Genomic DNA, 15,587 nt, shown 5'->3' on the forward strand with positions numbered 1-15,587 from the left:
AAAATGGTGTTCAAAAACTGAGATCTCATACCAGCACCTGCAGTTTACATTAAGTGCTTAGAATTTTGTCTATCCTCTGACAATGTGTATTTTCAAACTCATTTTCCCACATTAAAAATACGTTTTTTTTTTTTTAAATTTATGATTTTAAGAATGTTCTGGGTTTGGGATGTATGTTTTTTCTTTAAATTAGTAGCCAATTGGCCAATGAGATTTTTTTTTTTACACATTCCACTTTTCTCTCTGATCTCAAAATGTATCTTCATCATATGATAAATGCACAAATACAGATTCTTCACATTGTCTACTTCTCTCATAATATATGTCTCTGTACTTTAAAAAAATTCCAGTATAGTTGAAATTGGATGAGTTAACATGGCAGAGTAGTATGATGACCTTGAGCTTCTCTCATCCCTGAAGTGTAGACAGATCAACATCAAACCATTTTGAACACCTAGGAAATTGACCTGAGGATTAACACAACAATCTTCATAAGTGAGTGACAGAGCTTGACAAGTACATGGTGCAGAGAAGTGAATTGGGGGAGAGAAAAGTCATGGTGCTACGGAGGGTAGGGAGCTGTTTTCGTGGAGACAGGACAGAGAGAGAGAGAAAGGAGGAAATGGTGCAGCTTGTTGGAATCATGCAAGGAAAGCACTCCCCCTGAAAGTAGCTGGAAAGAAAGAGTGAAAACACTCACAGGGGACTGGATAAGAAATCTGTGCCCCAAACACTGAAATAGGAGAGTTTCAACACTTCCAGTTTTCTATAAACAGTGGAGTGCAGAGTCTGAAGTTTTCGAGCTCAGTGCCTGGCAGTGCTTCAGTGAGGAAGCAGAGTGAATCCCTGGGAAAGGGCAGCATGGTCTGAAGGGACTATGTGCAGCACGGAGAGAAGTGGTCCCCCTATTTGGAGTGCATTTGGTAGAGACAATACGGCTTCTCAGCAGGCAAAACTCCAGCAAGCCATAGAAAGCTGCCACATTTATTGATATATGAACAAAGATGCCAACTGAGGGCAGCAAAACCTGGCACTGGCTGTGTGTTGTCATTTACCATAAACTCTGAGGCTTTGCTGCTGCACATTGTGCAAATGTTTTCTGAGATGAGATGCTACCCAGCCGTTGATCAGCAGGACCCTCATCTGGAGGATCAGGGTGGGTTGGAGCCACAGGGTTCTTTTAAGTGTGGGATTTTGAAACACAACCCCATCTGGGATAAAACTCTGGAGGGAGGAGCTGGCTGGTGGCAGACAGCTTGGATACAGACAGGGTAAAGGCAGGGAGCAGACAAAAACCTATGAAAATGGAGAGGTGATTGATCACATATTTCTGAAGGTGTGAAATTCCCACTCCTAAGACTAGAGAGCAGGGGTGGGGGGAGTAATTTTCACCTTAGCCCACCTGCACTGATCAACTCCAGTGAGCTAAGCAGCACCGCCAAGTGGAGAACAGAGCCATTACACCAAACCCCACCCACCTGCGCCCTCCAGGCACATCCCCCAGAAGACCAGCACAAATCCCTTCCACCCACTTAGTCTACAGATCACAGTGTGCTGCACAGTTTCAGTTCTAGGGGAAACTGGATCTAGCTTTATCCAGGTTTCTTTTTGTTGCTGGGTTTTTTGTTTTCTTTGCTTCTGTATTTGCTTATGTATTTTTTTTTTTTCATTTTTTTCTTGGATACAGAAGGAAGGATTTTTTTTAATTCTATTTTTTTCTTTATTTTATTATTAAAAATTTTTTACTTTTAATTTCTTTTATTTTTTATATTTTGTTCTTTTCTCTTTTCTATAAAGCTTTTCTTAAGCAGACTGAAACACATCTAGGATCTAGCTTCCTTTATTTGATTTTGTTTTGCTTTTAGTTTTTTTATTTTTTATTTTATTTTATTAACCTTTTTTTCTTCCTCCAAAATGACAAGAGCGAGCAATTCACCCCAAAGGAAAGAACAAGAAGAAATGTTGGCCTGGGACTTAATCAACACTGATATAGGTAAGATGTCTGAACTATAATTTAACACCACAATTATAAGAATACTAGCTGGGGTTGAAAAAAGCATAGGAGACATCAGAGAATCCCTTTCTTCAGAAATAAAATTGAACTAAAATCTGGTGAGGCTGAAATTAAAAATGCTATAACTGAGATGCAATCTTCAATGGATGCATGACAGTGAGGATGGATGAAGCAGAACAGCAAATCGTTATACAGGAGATAAAATTATGGACAATAATAAAGATGAAAAAAAATAGGGAAACAAAGGCAAAAGACCATGATATAAGACTTAAAGAACTCAGTGACTTATTGAAGAGGAATAAACCTTTGTATCATAGCAGTCCCAGAAGATGAAGAGAGAGAAAAAGGGGCAGTAAGTTTATATGAGCAAATTAGAACTGAAAATTTCTCTAATCTGGGGAAGGACACAAATATCAAAATCCAACAAGCACAGAGAACTCCCATTAAATTCAACAAAAGCCATCACAAAGGTATATCATAGTCAAATTCACAATATACACAGACAAGGAATAATCCCTGAAGGCAGCAAGGGAGAAAAAGTCATTAACCTACAAGAGAAGACATATCAGGTTCACAGCAGATCTGTCCACAGAAACTTGGCAGGCCAGAAAGGAATTGTGGGATGTGTTCAACATGCTGAATGGGAAAAACAGGCAGTCAAGAATTGTTTATCCAGCAAGGTTGTCATTCAGAACCGAAGGAGAAATAGTTTCCCAGACAAAAACTAAACGAATTCGTGACCACTAAACCAGCCCAGCAAGAAATTTTAAGGTGACTCTTTGAGTGGAGAAAAACAACAACAAAATAAATACCAAAAGAAACAAAGAGTAGAAAAGACCAGAGAACAACACCAGAAACATCAACTCTATAGGTAACACAATAGCACTAGCTTCATATCTTTCAGTAATCACTCTGAATGTAATTGGACTAAATGCTCCAATCAAAAGACATAGGGTATCAGAATGGATAAGACGACGACAACAACAACAACAACAACAACAACAAGATCCTTCTTTATGCTTCCTACAAGAGACTCATTTTAGACCTAGAGACACCTGCAAAAAAGTGAGGTAATGGAGAACCATCTATCATGCTAATGGACGTCAAAAGAAAACTGGGATAGCCATACTTATACCAGACAAACTAGATTTTAAGACAAAGACCATAACTAGAGATGAAGAAGGACATTTTATCATAACTAAGGGGTCTATCCATCAAGAAGATCAAACAATTGTAAATATTTATACCTCAATGTGAAAGCACCCAAATATATAAATCAATTAATAACAAATATAAAGAAACTCATTAATAATAATACAATAATAATAGGAACTTTAACACCCCATTTACAACAATGGACAGATCTTCTAAGCAGAAAATCAACAAGAAAACAATGACTTTGAATGACACATTGGACCAGATTGACTTAACAGATATATTCAGAACATTTCATCCTATAGCAGCAAAATGCACATTCTTTTTGAGTGCACATGGAACATTCTCGAGAATAGATCATATACTGGGTCACAAATCAGACCTCCACAAGTACAAAAAGATCAAGATCATACCATGCATATTTTTAGACCACAACACTATGAAACTTGAAATCAACCACAAGAAAACTTTGGAAAGACCACAAATATTTGGAAATTAAAGAACATCCTACTAAAGAATGAATGAGTTAACCAAGGAATGAAAAAATATATATGGAAGCCAATAAAAATGAAAACACAGCAGTCCAAAACCTTTGGACTGCAGCAAAAGCAGTCATAAGAAGGAAATATGTACCAATCCAGGCCTTCCTAAAGAAATAGGAAATGTCTCAAATATACAACCTAACCTTACACGTAAAGGAGGTGGAAAAAGAACAGCAAATTAAGCTCAAAACCAGCAAAAGAAAGGAAATAATAAAGATTAGAGCAGAAAACAATGATACCAAAAACAAATAATAAACACACACACACACACACACACACACACACACACACACAGTAGAAAAGATCAACAAACTTAGGAGCTGGTTCTTTGAAACACTTGAAAATACTGATAAACCCCTCACCAGAATTAACAAAAAGAAAAGGGAAAGGACTCAAATGTATATAAAATAACGAATGAAAGAGGAGAGATCACAACCAACACTGTAGAAATACAAGCAATAGTAAGATAATACTATGAGCAATTATATGCCAACAAATTGGCAATCTCGAAGAAATGGATAAACTCTTAGAAACATATAAAGTACCAAAACTGAAATGAAGAAATAGATAATTTGAATAGACCCATAACCAGTAAGGAAATTGAATCAGTAATAAAAAATTCTCAACAAAGAGTCCAGGGCCATATGGCTTCCCAGGGGAATTCTACCAAACATTTAGAGAAGATTAATACCTATTGTTTTGAAACTGCTCCAAAAAATAGATATGGAAGAACTTCCAAACTCATTTTTTGAAGCTAGCATTACCTTGATTCCAAAGCCAGACAAAGACCACACTAAAAAGGAGAATTACAGGCCAATATCCCTGATGAACATGGATGCAAAAATTCTCAACAAGATACTAGGAAACCAAATTCAGCAGTACATTAAAAGGATTATTCACCACGATCAAGTGGGATTTATTCCTGGGCTGCAGGAGTGGTTCAATATCTACAAATCAATCAACATGATACACCACATCAATAAATTAAAGGACAAAAACCACATGATCCTCTGAATAGATGCAGAAAAAGCATTTGACAAAATAAAGCATCCTTTCTTGATAAAAGCCCTCAAGAAAGTAGGGATAGAAGGAACATACCTCAACATCATAAAGGCCATATATGAAAGACCCACAGCTCATATCATCCTCAATGAGGAAAAACTGAGGGCTTTCATCCTAAGATCAGGAACACAACAGGGATTTCCACTCTCACCACCGTTGTTTAACATAGTACTTGAAATCCTAGCTTCAGCAATCAGACAACAAAAAGAAATAAAATGCATACAAATTGGCAAGGAAGAAGTCAAACTTTCAGTCTTTGCAGACAACATGATACTCTATGCGGGAAACCTGAAAGACTCCACCAAAAAACTGCTAGAGCTGATACCTGAATTCCTCAAAGTCACTGGATATACAATCAATGTACATAAATCTGTTTCATTTATTTTTTTAAAAAATTTTTAACATTTTATTTATTTTTTGAGAAACATAGAGACAGAAGGATAGCAGAGGAGGGGCAGAGAGGGAGTGGGAGACACAGAATCTGAAGCAGGCTCCAGGCTCTGAGCTGTCAGCACAGAGCCTGATGTGGGGTTCGAATTCATGAACTGTGAGATCATGACCTGAGCTGAAGTCGGATGCTTAACTGACTGAGCCACCCAGGCGCCCCAAATCTGTTTCATTTCTATACACCAATAATGAGGCAGTAGAAAGAGAAGTCAAGGAATTGATTCCATTTACAAGTGCACAAAAAACGATAAGATACCTAGGAATAAGCCTAATCAAAGAGATAAAAGATCTGTACGCTGAAAACTTTAGAATGCTTATGAAAGAAATAGAAGAAGACCCAAGGAAATGGAAAAACATTCATGCTCATGGATAGGAAGAACAAATATTGTTAAAATGCCTGTACTACCCAAAGCAACCTGCACATTCAAAGCAATCCATATCAAAATAATGCCAGCATTCTTCACGGAGATAGAACAATTCTAAAATTTGTATTGAACCAGAAGAGACCCTGAGTAGCCAAAGTAATCTTGAAAAAGAAAACCAAAGCTGGGGGAATCACAATTCCAGATTTCAAGCTCTATTACAGAGCTATAATCATCAAGACAGTATGGTACTGGGTCAAAAACAGACACCTCGATCAATGGAAAAGAATAGAAAACCCAGAAATGGACCCACAAAACATGGCCAACTAATCTTCAACAAAGCAAGAAAGAATATCCTATGAAAAAAAGACAGTCTCTTCAGCAAATGGTGTTGGGAAAACTGGACAGCGACATGCAGAAAAATTAAATTGGACTACTTCCTTACACCATACACAAATATAAATTCAAAATGGATGACAAACCTAAATGTAAAATAGGAAACAATCTGAATCGTAAAGGGAAAAAACAGGTACCAACCTCTTTGACCTTGGTTGTAACTAAGTCAAACTTGGTTTGACCTAACTTCTTACTAGACATGTCCCCAGAGGCAAGGGACACAAAAGTAAAAATGAACTACTGGGACCTCATCAAGACAAAAAGCCTCTTCACAGTGAAGGGAGCAATAAACAAAACTAAAGTCAGCCTACAGAAGGAGAGGAGATTTATCCATCATAGTTAAAATGTTGAAAGCCATAATTTAAGAGAAACTCATTAGAAAGATACTTCATCATGTATAAGAGAACCACAAAGATTAGCAACTGACTGTCATCAGAAACAATAAAGACTAGAATGTGGTAGGATGAAATATTTAAAGTGCCAAGACAAAAAACATAAATAACTCTCAACCAAGTATCTTCTACCCAGTGAAACTATCTTATAAAAATGAGAGAACTCTTGCCTAGTAGACCTGCCTTAATTAAGGATATTCTCTAGGATGAAAATAAGTAACACCAGACAGTAACTTAAATCCACACAAAATAACAAAGAGACACTTAAGGTAACTATGTAGGCAATTAAAAAAAAAAACATTATAATTACATTTTTCTTTTCCTTTCTTCTGTGAGCTGATTTAAAAAGCAACTTCATAAAATGATACGAGTAAAATTGAATTACTGAGACATAACATGTAAATGTATTATATTTGACAATCAGAACACAAAGGAATCGTGGGAACAAAGGAGTACTAGAATAAGGAAATTACACCATACAGTAAATTAATATAACCAAAAATGGTAGTTTAGAAGGTTAATATGACAAATTCTATAAATATATATTTTAGTTCCTTTTTACATCTCAGCTAATTTAAGAGTGAAAACATTATATTAAGCAATCATTATAACAATGCTATGTAACATATAGACATAACAGTATAAGTCTTACTTATCTTACTGGCCTTAAATTGGTATAAGTCTGAGGTAGATTATGATAAAAGAAGATGAATATTATAACCCCTAAATCAACCACTAAGAAAATAGCTCAAAATATACTGAAAAATCATTAAAGGTATTAAAATGATACATTAGAAAATATCCAATTAATACCAACAAAGAAAGAATAGAGAGAGAAAAAACACACATATCAAAAACAAAAGCAAATGGCAGAAGTAAATCCAACTATATCAATATAACACTAAATGTGAATAGATTAAACAATCTACAAAAGGCAAAGATTGTTGAACATCATCATCATTATCATCATCATAAAAACAAGATACAACCACATGCTGTCTACAAGAGATGTACTTTAGATTCAAAGACAAAAATGGCTTCCATTCTTCTAAATAGAGAAAGTAATACCATGCAAATAGCAACAATAAGAAAGCCTGAGTGGCTACACCATTATCAGATAAAAGAGACTTCAACACAAAAGGTAAATTAGAATATATTTTGAGATGAATGGAAACAAGAACACATCAAAACTACAGGATGTAGCCATAAGTAGTAAAGTGGAATTTATACCCATAAAAGTGGAAAAAAGTTTTAAAATAAGCAGCCTAAACTTCCACCTCAAGAAACTAGAAAAGGAAAACACGATAAATCCAAAAGAAGCATAAGAAGAGAAATAACAGAAAGAATACTAGGCATTAATGAAAGAGAGAACAGAAAAGCAATAGAGAAAACTAGCAAAACCAGGAGTGGTTCTTTGAAAAGATAAAAAAAAAAAAAAAAAAAAAAAAAAAAAGGACATTTCATTAGTTGGACTGACCAAGAATAAAAGAGAAGTTTTAAAAAACTAAGATCAGAATATAGTCAATGATATTGTAAGATAGATGTAACAAGACAGATGGTAGCTACATTTGTGGTAAACATTGTATGATATGAGAAGACAGGATTCAGTATCAGTAGGCAGAGAGGGAAAGATTAGGGCCTGAGGTCCCTGGGTGGGGAAAAACACCTATTTTGGAACAATGACGGGAGTGTCTGACCACAGCAAACCCCTCAGGCATAGGGTTACTCTTAAGAATGTAAGAGACCCCAACTACTCCCCCCCCCCCCCCCCCCCGGTTTCCCCTCAGGAATTTGAGGAAAGACCTAAGTATGGGCATAGACTACCCCTCATACAATGGAAATGAGCCAATCAGGAATGGAAAAACCAGCACCTAGAGCTCTCAAGCCCATAAGGGTAGAACCTGAGATAGAACAAGGTGGGGGGGGGGGGAGGTGACTAGAACCTTATAAAACAAGGACCCTTGCCTATAGTCCTCAGGCATTCACTTTCAAATGTCCCCTCTCTGTAAAGAGAGGTTTCCTACTATTCTTCCTTTCTGATCTTATACTCTAATAAACTTTTGCCTGATGCTCATTTTGTGTCCACCTCTTCATTCTTTGAAGTGAGACAACAAATCCCAGGTATTGTGGTAAAAAACCCTTCAACGTAGCATAATGTATAAAATTGACAAATCACTAAGTTGTACACTTGAAACTAATTTAATATTTTGTGTCAACTATGCTCATTAAAAAAAAAGAAAATACACATTGCAAATACATAGTTATATACAAAAAAGAGTATGTATTTGAGAGAAAGAATAAGAAAAGAAATCAAGATAAATTACAAATATTGATATATCTTTGTGGGAGACAGAATAATGGCCACCAAAGATATTCACAACCCAATCTCAGTAACATATGAATATGTTTCCTTATAAGGCTAATGGTCTTTGCAGATGTGATTAAGGAGACAGACTCTGAAATGGAGAGATAATCCAGAAGTACCCAGGGAGCCCAATCTACTTACATAAATTCCTAAAATCAGAGATACTTTCTTGGATCTGGTCAGTGAAAGAGATGTGAAAATTGAAAAGTGGTTGGTCATTTGCTATACTGCTGGCTTTGAAGATGGAGGGAAGGGACCATGAGCCAAGGAATGCAGGCAGACTTCAGAAGCTGGAAAAGGCAAGGAAACAGATTCTCCCCTAGCACTTCTAGAAGGCACCAGAGATGACACCTTGATTTTACCCCAGTGATAATGACTTTGTACTTCTGACATCCAGAACCATAAGACAATACATTTTATATTGTATAAGCCACCAAGTTTGTGATAATACTACAGGAACAACAGAAAACGAGTCACTCTCCTCATATAACAATGATTTTGTAATGTCATTTTTTATACAAAGAACAGAAAGATAATAAAATCTTTCTTCCAGCAAAATAACTACAACAGCAGCAACAACAACAAAACTAAGATCAGTTATCAAGAAGGGGATATTGAAAGAGCAGACCTAGGCCGGCCGACACCATCTTGTTCTGTATCCTCCATCTTGACTGACTATGTCCCCGACATGGCCGAAGAAAGAAGTTCCCGCTCAAACCTCAGACCACGCCTCCTCCCCTTGAGTAACCGATCAAACCAATCAAACCATGCCCAGCAACCTGCTTGACAGGACTCTGACCTTTCCCCAGCCACTCGGCTAGCAAGCCAATCAGCTGAGGTCCCGACCCTTCCCCAGCCAATCGGCTAAGGCCATGATCCCTATAAAACCTTTGTGCTTTTGAAACCCGCTCTCTCTCTCCGGTATCTCACCACTGCATCGGTGCAGGTAGGGGATTGAGCTCGAGCTAGCTCGAATAAAGGCTCTTTGCTTTTGCGTTGGACTCGGCTCCCTGGTGGTCTTTGGGGATCACGAATTCTGGGCATAACAATATCACTATAGACCATCCAGAAATAAAAACAATTATAGAGGAATACTATAACAACTCCATACCTGTGGGTTTGGCTTTCAGCTTTGTCCAGCAAAGCCAAGGTGGGGGAGAAAGGATTACTCAAGACTCCACAAGGGGGCGCCTGGGTGGCTCAGTCGGTTAAGCAGCCGACTTCGGCTCAGGTCATGATCTTGTGGTCTGTGAGTTCAAGCCCCGCGTCGGGCTCTGTGCTGACCGCTCAGAGCCTGGAGCCTGTTTCAGATTCTGTGTCTCCCTCTCTCTCTGACCCTCCCCCGTTCATGCTCTGTCTCTCTCTGTCTCAAAAATAAATAAACGTTAAAAAAAAAAAAGACTCCACAAGTCAAGAGAGTTGAGAGGGAGGCTAAGGGAAGTCTCCCCAAGCTGCTCTCAAGCTCCTGTATTTATTAGGCATACATTATAGTGAAAACATTGCATAATGTCAGTGGCCACCTGTCAGTACGAAGATATAGAAAGCTTGCAAAAAAACGAGACATTCCCAAGACTACAAAAGAGCAACTGCAGAAAGCAGGGTGGAGAACAAGATAAGATCTTCCACAGATAACATGGTCTAAGGAATTCATGAGCACAGGCATAAATATGCATTAACTAGATAATGGTCAGCTGTTTTCAGCATGGCCAGAAAGCAGTGTAATGTGTTCCCTATAATCTCCTTAACTAGGACATAGGTATTTGGTTTCCCACACATACCAATAAATTAGATAATTTAGAGGAAATGGATAAATTCCTAGGAAGTAACAAACTACCAAAACTAACTCCAGAAAAAATAGAAAACCTGAATAAACCTTAGCAAGAGAATGAATTGGTAACTTTAAAACTTTCCACAAAGAAAAGATCAGATGACTTCACTGGTGAATTCTACCATGTAGTTAAAGAAAAATTAATACTGATTTCCCACAAATTCTTCCAAATATAGAAGAAGAGGAAACATTTTCCAACTCATTCTATAGGGCCAGTACTATAGACTGAATGTGTACCCCAGTGTGTGTTTTCATATGTTAAAACCAAATTCTCAAGGTGATGGAATTTGGAGGTGGGGCTTTCTGGAGGTAATTAGGATTTGATGAGGCTATAAGGGTGGAGCCCTTGTGAATGGGATTAGTACCATTCAAAGAGTCACAAGAGAGCTTGCTTCCTCTCTCTGCTTTTCACTTTGTGAGGATACAACTAGAAGTCAGTGGTCTGCAACCAGAAAGGGCTGCTACCAGGACTCAACTATGCTGGACTCACCTGTGATCTTGGGCTTCTCAGAAATGTGAGAAATAAATTTCTGTTGTTTGTATACCACCCAGTCTATGGCTTGCTTATAGTAACCAAAACTGACGATGACAACCAGTACTATCCTGATAACAAAAGCAAAGACATCACAAGAAAAGAAAACTAAAAATACCTATGATCTTAGAATTAGGCAAATCAAAGAAATAAAAGTCACCCAGACTGGAAAGAAAGAAAGAAGAAAAACTGTATTTCTAGATGACATTATCTTTTATTTAGAAAATCCTAAGGCATCTACTAAAGAACAAATAGAACTTATAAATGAATTCAGCATTGTTGCAGGATACAATATAGAAATCCATTGTATCTCTATGCACTAGCAATTAGCAATCAAAAAATAAAATTAAGAAAATCATTCTGTTTATAATAGCATCAAAAGAAATTGAAACATATGTCCAAACAAAAACTCTTGTACATGAATGTTTATAGTAGCATTATTCATAAGAGCCAGAAAATGGTTGGGGTACCTGGGTGGCTCAGTCGGTTAAGTGTCTGACTTCAGATCAGGTCGTAAGTTTGAGCCCTGCGTGGGTCTCTGTGCTGACAGGTTGGAGTCTGGAGCCTGCTTCAGATTCTGTGTCTCCCTCTCTCTCTGCCCTTTCCCCACCTGCATTCTGTCTCTCTCTCAAAAATAAACAAGTATTAAATAAAATGAAAAAAAAAAAAAAAAAAAGGCCAGAAAGTGGAAACCCATGTCCATCAACTGATGAATAAATAAACAAAATGTTGCATAGCCATACAATGGAGCATTGTTCGTAATGTAGAGGAATAAAATGCTGTTACATGCTACAATATAAAAACCTTATAAGACACTATGTTAAGTGAAAGAAGTCAGTAAAATCACATATTATATGATACTATTTTTACTAAATGTCAAGAACAGGTAAATCTATAAAGACAGAAGGTAGAGCAGTGGTTGCCTATGACTGAAGGAGGGAGAATTGGGGCTTGACTATTAATAGGTTGAGGTATAACTGGTATAATTCAACTATGACTGGGGGTGAAATAACACAAGATCTTGATTTCAAACTTGGACATGGTAAGGTACTCTAAGGTATCTTTGAGACTTCCAAAGGAACATGTAAAGTAAGTATTTGGATGATGGTATCATTAAGAGAAACAAGAGAAAGGAAAACAAATATTACCTAAAGCCTGTTAATTGATATTCTGTATAGATGTCCCACAGTGGTCCCTGTGGATTACAAAGGCAGGTTTTAATTGTTACAGCTAGTTATAGGGGTGAAATGATGATTAACTCACAAAACCCAGTAGAATAAATATCATTTCATCCTACAGAGAATCCTTTGGAAGCATAGGGGAAATATCTTTCCTACTTCTTCCTTTGTTTTTTAAATAACAAGTTTGAAAATAGAAGTAATATATATTATCTTCATTCATTTTGGAGTTACTGATGAGAATCAGTGTGCCAGCAATCATAGCCTCATTTCTGCATTTTCTACATTGCTTCTAGAAAACTATCACTGACTAAATTTCCAATGTATGTGGGAACTGACTGAGAGTACAGTGATTTATACATTTTCTATATTTCAAATTGTCTTTAGATAACCAAATATCTATGTAAGATGTCTACATAAGAACTTAAAATTCTAGTGAGGCATTGAGATTTTTCTCACTCAGTGATCAAAATTTGATGAATGGGAGAGGATGACTAACTGTACAGGAGACATATTTATCACAAAAATTCATAATTAATTAATAGAAAAATGAAGTATATGGGAAAAATTAAAATACTCATGAGAAGAATGATTCAACAGTTTTAAGTTACATTTTATAATGCAGAGAGTTTAGATTTGAGACAGACATGTAGTTTGTATCTACATTTATAATTTTGCAGAATCAAGATAATTCTAAACTTGAGTTTAATGGCTGGTCTTTAATACATAGCTCTTAAAATTTCATGGAATCATGAGAAAACAAGGGCTGTAATATAGCCCTTATATTACATAATATACTATATATATATATATATATATATATATATATATATATATAGCTAGCACTATCTCCTTTATTCTAATGTGATGTTTTTTCACATTCCTCTTAAGGAAAAAAAGTTCCCAAAGCTTGTCATGTCTTGCCTTAATTATGCTGAATCAATGAAGTGACATTAGAAATATCTATTATTTGGTGATTTGGGTTGTAAATAAAGCAAGGCCACTTTAGGACAAAGTTTTCACTTTGGAAATAAAATGACATTTCCTTAAAATTCACATAGTTGATTTTTAGCAAATGAACTCCAGTGAATCCTTTTAGGTATATATGTTATAAAAGGGATCCCTGTGGTATGTGTTTAGTAATTTAAACTTATTATTTTTTTTAGCTTAGCAAAGATGGAGAATAACAACTTGTCATTCTCCCCATTGGTTAAACAAGCCCAGTTTTTTAAATGCATTCTCATTTAACGTCTTTATGTATTATAAATGTCAAGAGGTATGGATATAAAATTGTAAAATTGATTTTTAAATGAGTAAGCTACTATTATTCCAACTGTTATTATTATGGTAAATATATTTTTGTTTCTCTTTCAAGGAAGGTTACCCATTCACTCTAAAATATTTGGAAAATTCTATTCTCGATTTCCTTCAGATGTCATTTTAAAGTCATAGAAGAAAATCAAGCTTGTTACTTCATGAAAATATCAGATATTATATTCAGAATAGCAGAAAAACCTATAAAACCCTTAGGAATAAATTAGATAAGAAAAGTACTGAAACTGTATAAACAATAAAAATGACTCCTATACTTAGACACCATCTTTAACAATTTCAATACCTTTGACTATTTCAAAAAATCATTCTTGCTCTTAATAGTCAAAAGTCTATTACCAAATATTAACATGGAAAGCATCCTTAAGAATGAAAAATAACTAATAAATATTTCAAAGAAATATTTACAGATTATTTATTCCTAATTTTACATTGAGTTTTCAGTGCCAAAGACTCTTCTTTCAAGGTTACAATAGCATTTTCTTTTTCTTTTTTATTAACATACTTGTGACCATCCTTTTATATATCTTTCTAGGCACACACATGCACACAGACACACAAATGCAAACACACACACACATACACACACACACACACCAAAATTACATAGAAAAGGGCTTATGATATATATCATGTTTTTGTCATGAACTTTGGTGTGTGTGTGTGGGGGTTGTGATGAAGTAAGTATCTCTCTCTTCTGTTTTCTCTATTCCTAATGCTACATCTACTCCTGCACAGAAAAATCTATGTTAGAAAGTTGGTATATTTCGGGGTGCCTGGGTGTCTCAGTCAGTTAGGTGTCTGACTTCGGCTCAGGTCATGATTTCAAGGTCTGTGGTTGGAGCCCCATGTCAGGCTCTGTGCTGACAGCTCAGAGCCTGGAGCCTGCTTCCAATTCTGTGTCTCCCTCCCTCTCTGGCCTTCCCCTACTCATGCTCTGTCTCACTCTCTCTCTCGAAAATGAATGAACGTTAAAAAAAATTTTTAAGAAAGTTGGTATATTTATCCACATGCATATCATATTTATTTATATGCATAAATTTTTAAAAATTTTATATGCATAATTTTTTAAATTATATAAATGGGCCCATAAAATTTAAATTTCTTTATATTTTGATTCCCTCACTTAATACATTAATAAAAGCTTCCATTGTTAACTGGTACAGCTCAAACACATTTCTTTTATGTTTGAATAGTGCTCCACAGTAAGACTGCACTATAATTTATTCAACTATTCAATTTGTTTTTTTTTAGTTGGGAGTTGTCTTTGTTTCCAGTCCTTGTCTTCATGTACTAAAACATTAAGCACAATGTTTGTACTTTATTCTTGTATGCGAATGATATTATTTCTAGAATATATACCCATGACAAAGACTGGTGATCAAAGTTTATATAAGTTTCTAATTTTGACAGATAATGTCAGATATAAAAGGCTGTTACAATTTACATTTTCACCAGTTATAGTAGGAAATGCTTCCTTTCTCACTTTCCTGTCATCAGATATTATCTCTCATTTTGCTTTGTAGCTTATCTCCTTTCTAACTAGTGAAAATGAGGTATCAATTTAAATAATATTTCTAATTTTATGGAGGATGAGCATTGCTTCATATATTTATCGGTCACGTTGACTTACTCTTCCGTAAACAGGTCTGCTCATATTTTCTTCCCATTAGTTCCACTGGGTTATTTAACTTGCATGAACCTAGCTGTAAGAGGTTGTGTGTGTGTATGTGTGTGTTTTATATGTATTAAACCCATGTATGCAGAATATGTTCCAAACATTTTCCCAACATATTTTTGTCCTTTCCCTTTGTTTATGGATTTTTCTTTGCAATAAAATTACATGGTTATACCTATGTTAAATTGATAGTCTATTTCTCTCCCTCATGCAATGGTTTTGGCATGGTATTTCTTCCACTTGCAATAGCCCTTCACATGGTTTTAATATTGCCTCAAAATTTGCTTTTATTTCAGGTTTTTCC

Source organism: Leopardus geoffroyi, chromosome C2, assembly GCF_018350155.1.
Source record: "Leopardus geoffroyi isolate Oge1 chromosome C2, O.geoffroyi_Oge1_pat1.0, whole genome shotgun sequence".
Taxonomy (NCBI): domain Eukaryota; kingdom Metazoa; phylum Chordata; class Mammalia; order Carnivora; family Felidae; genus Leopardus; species Leopardus geoffroyi.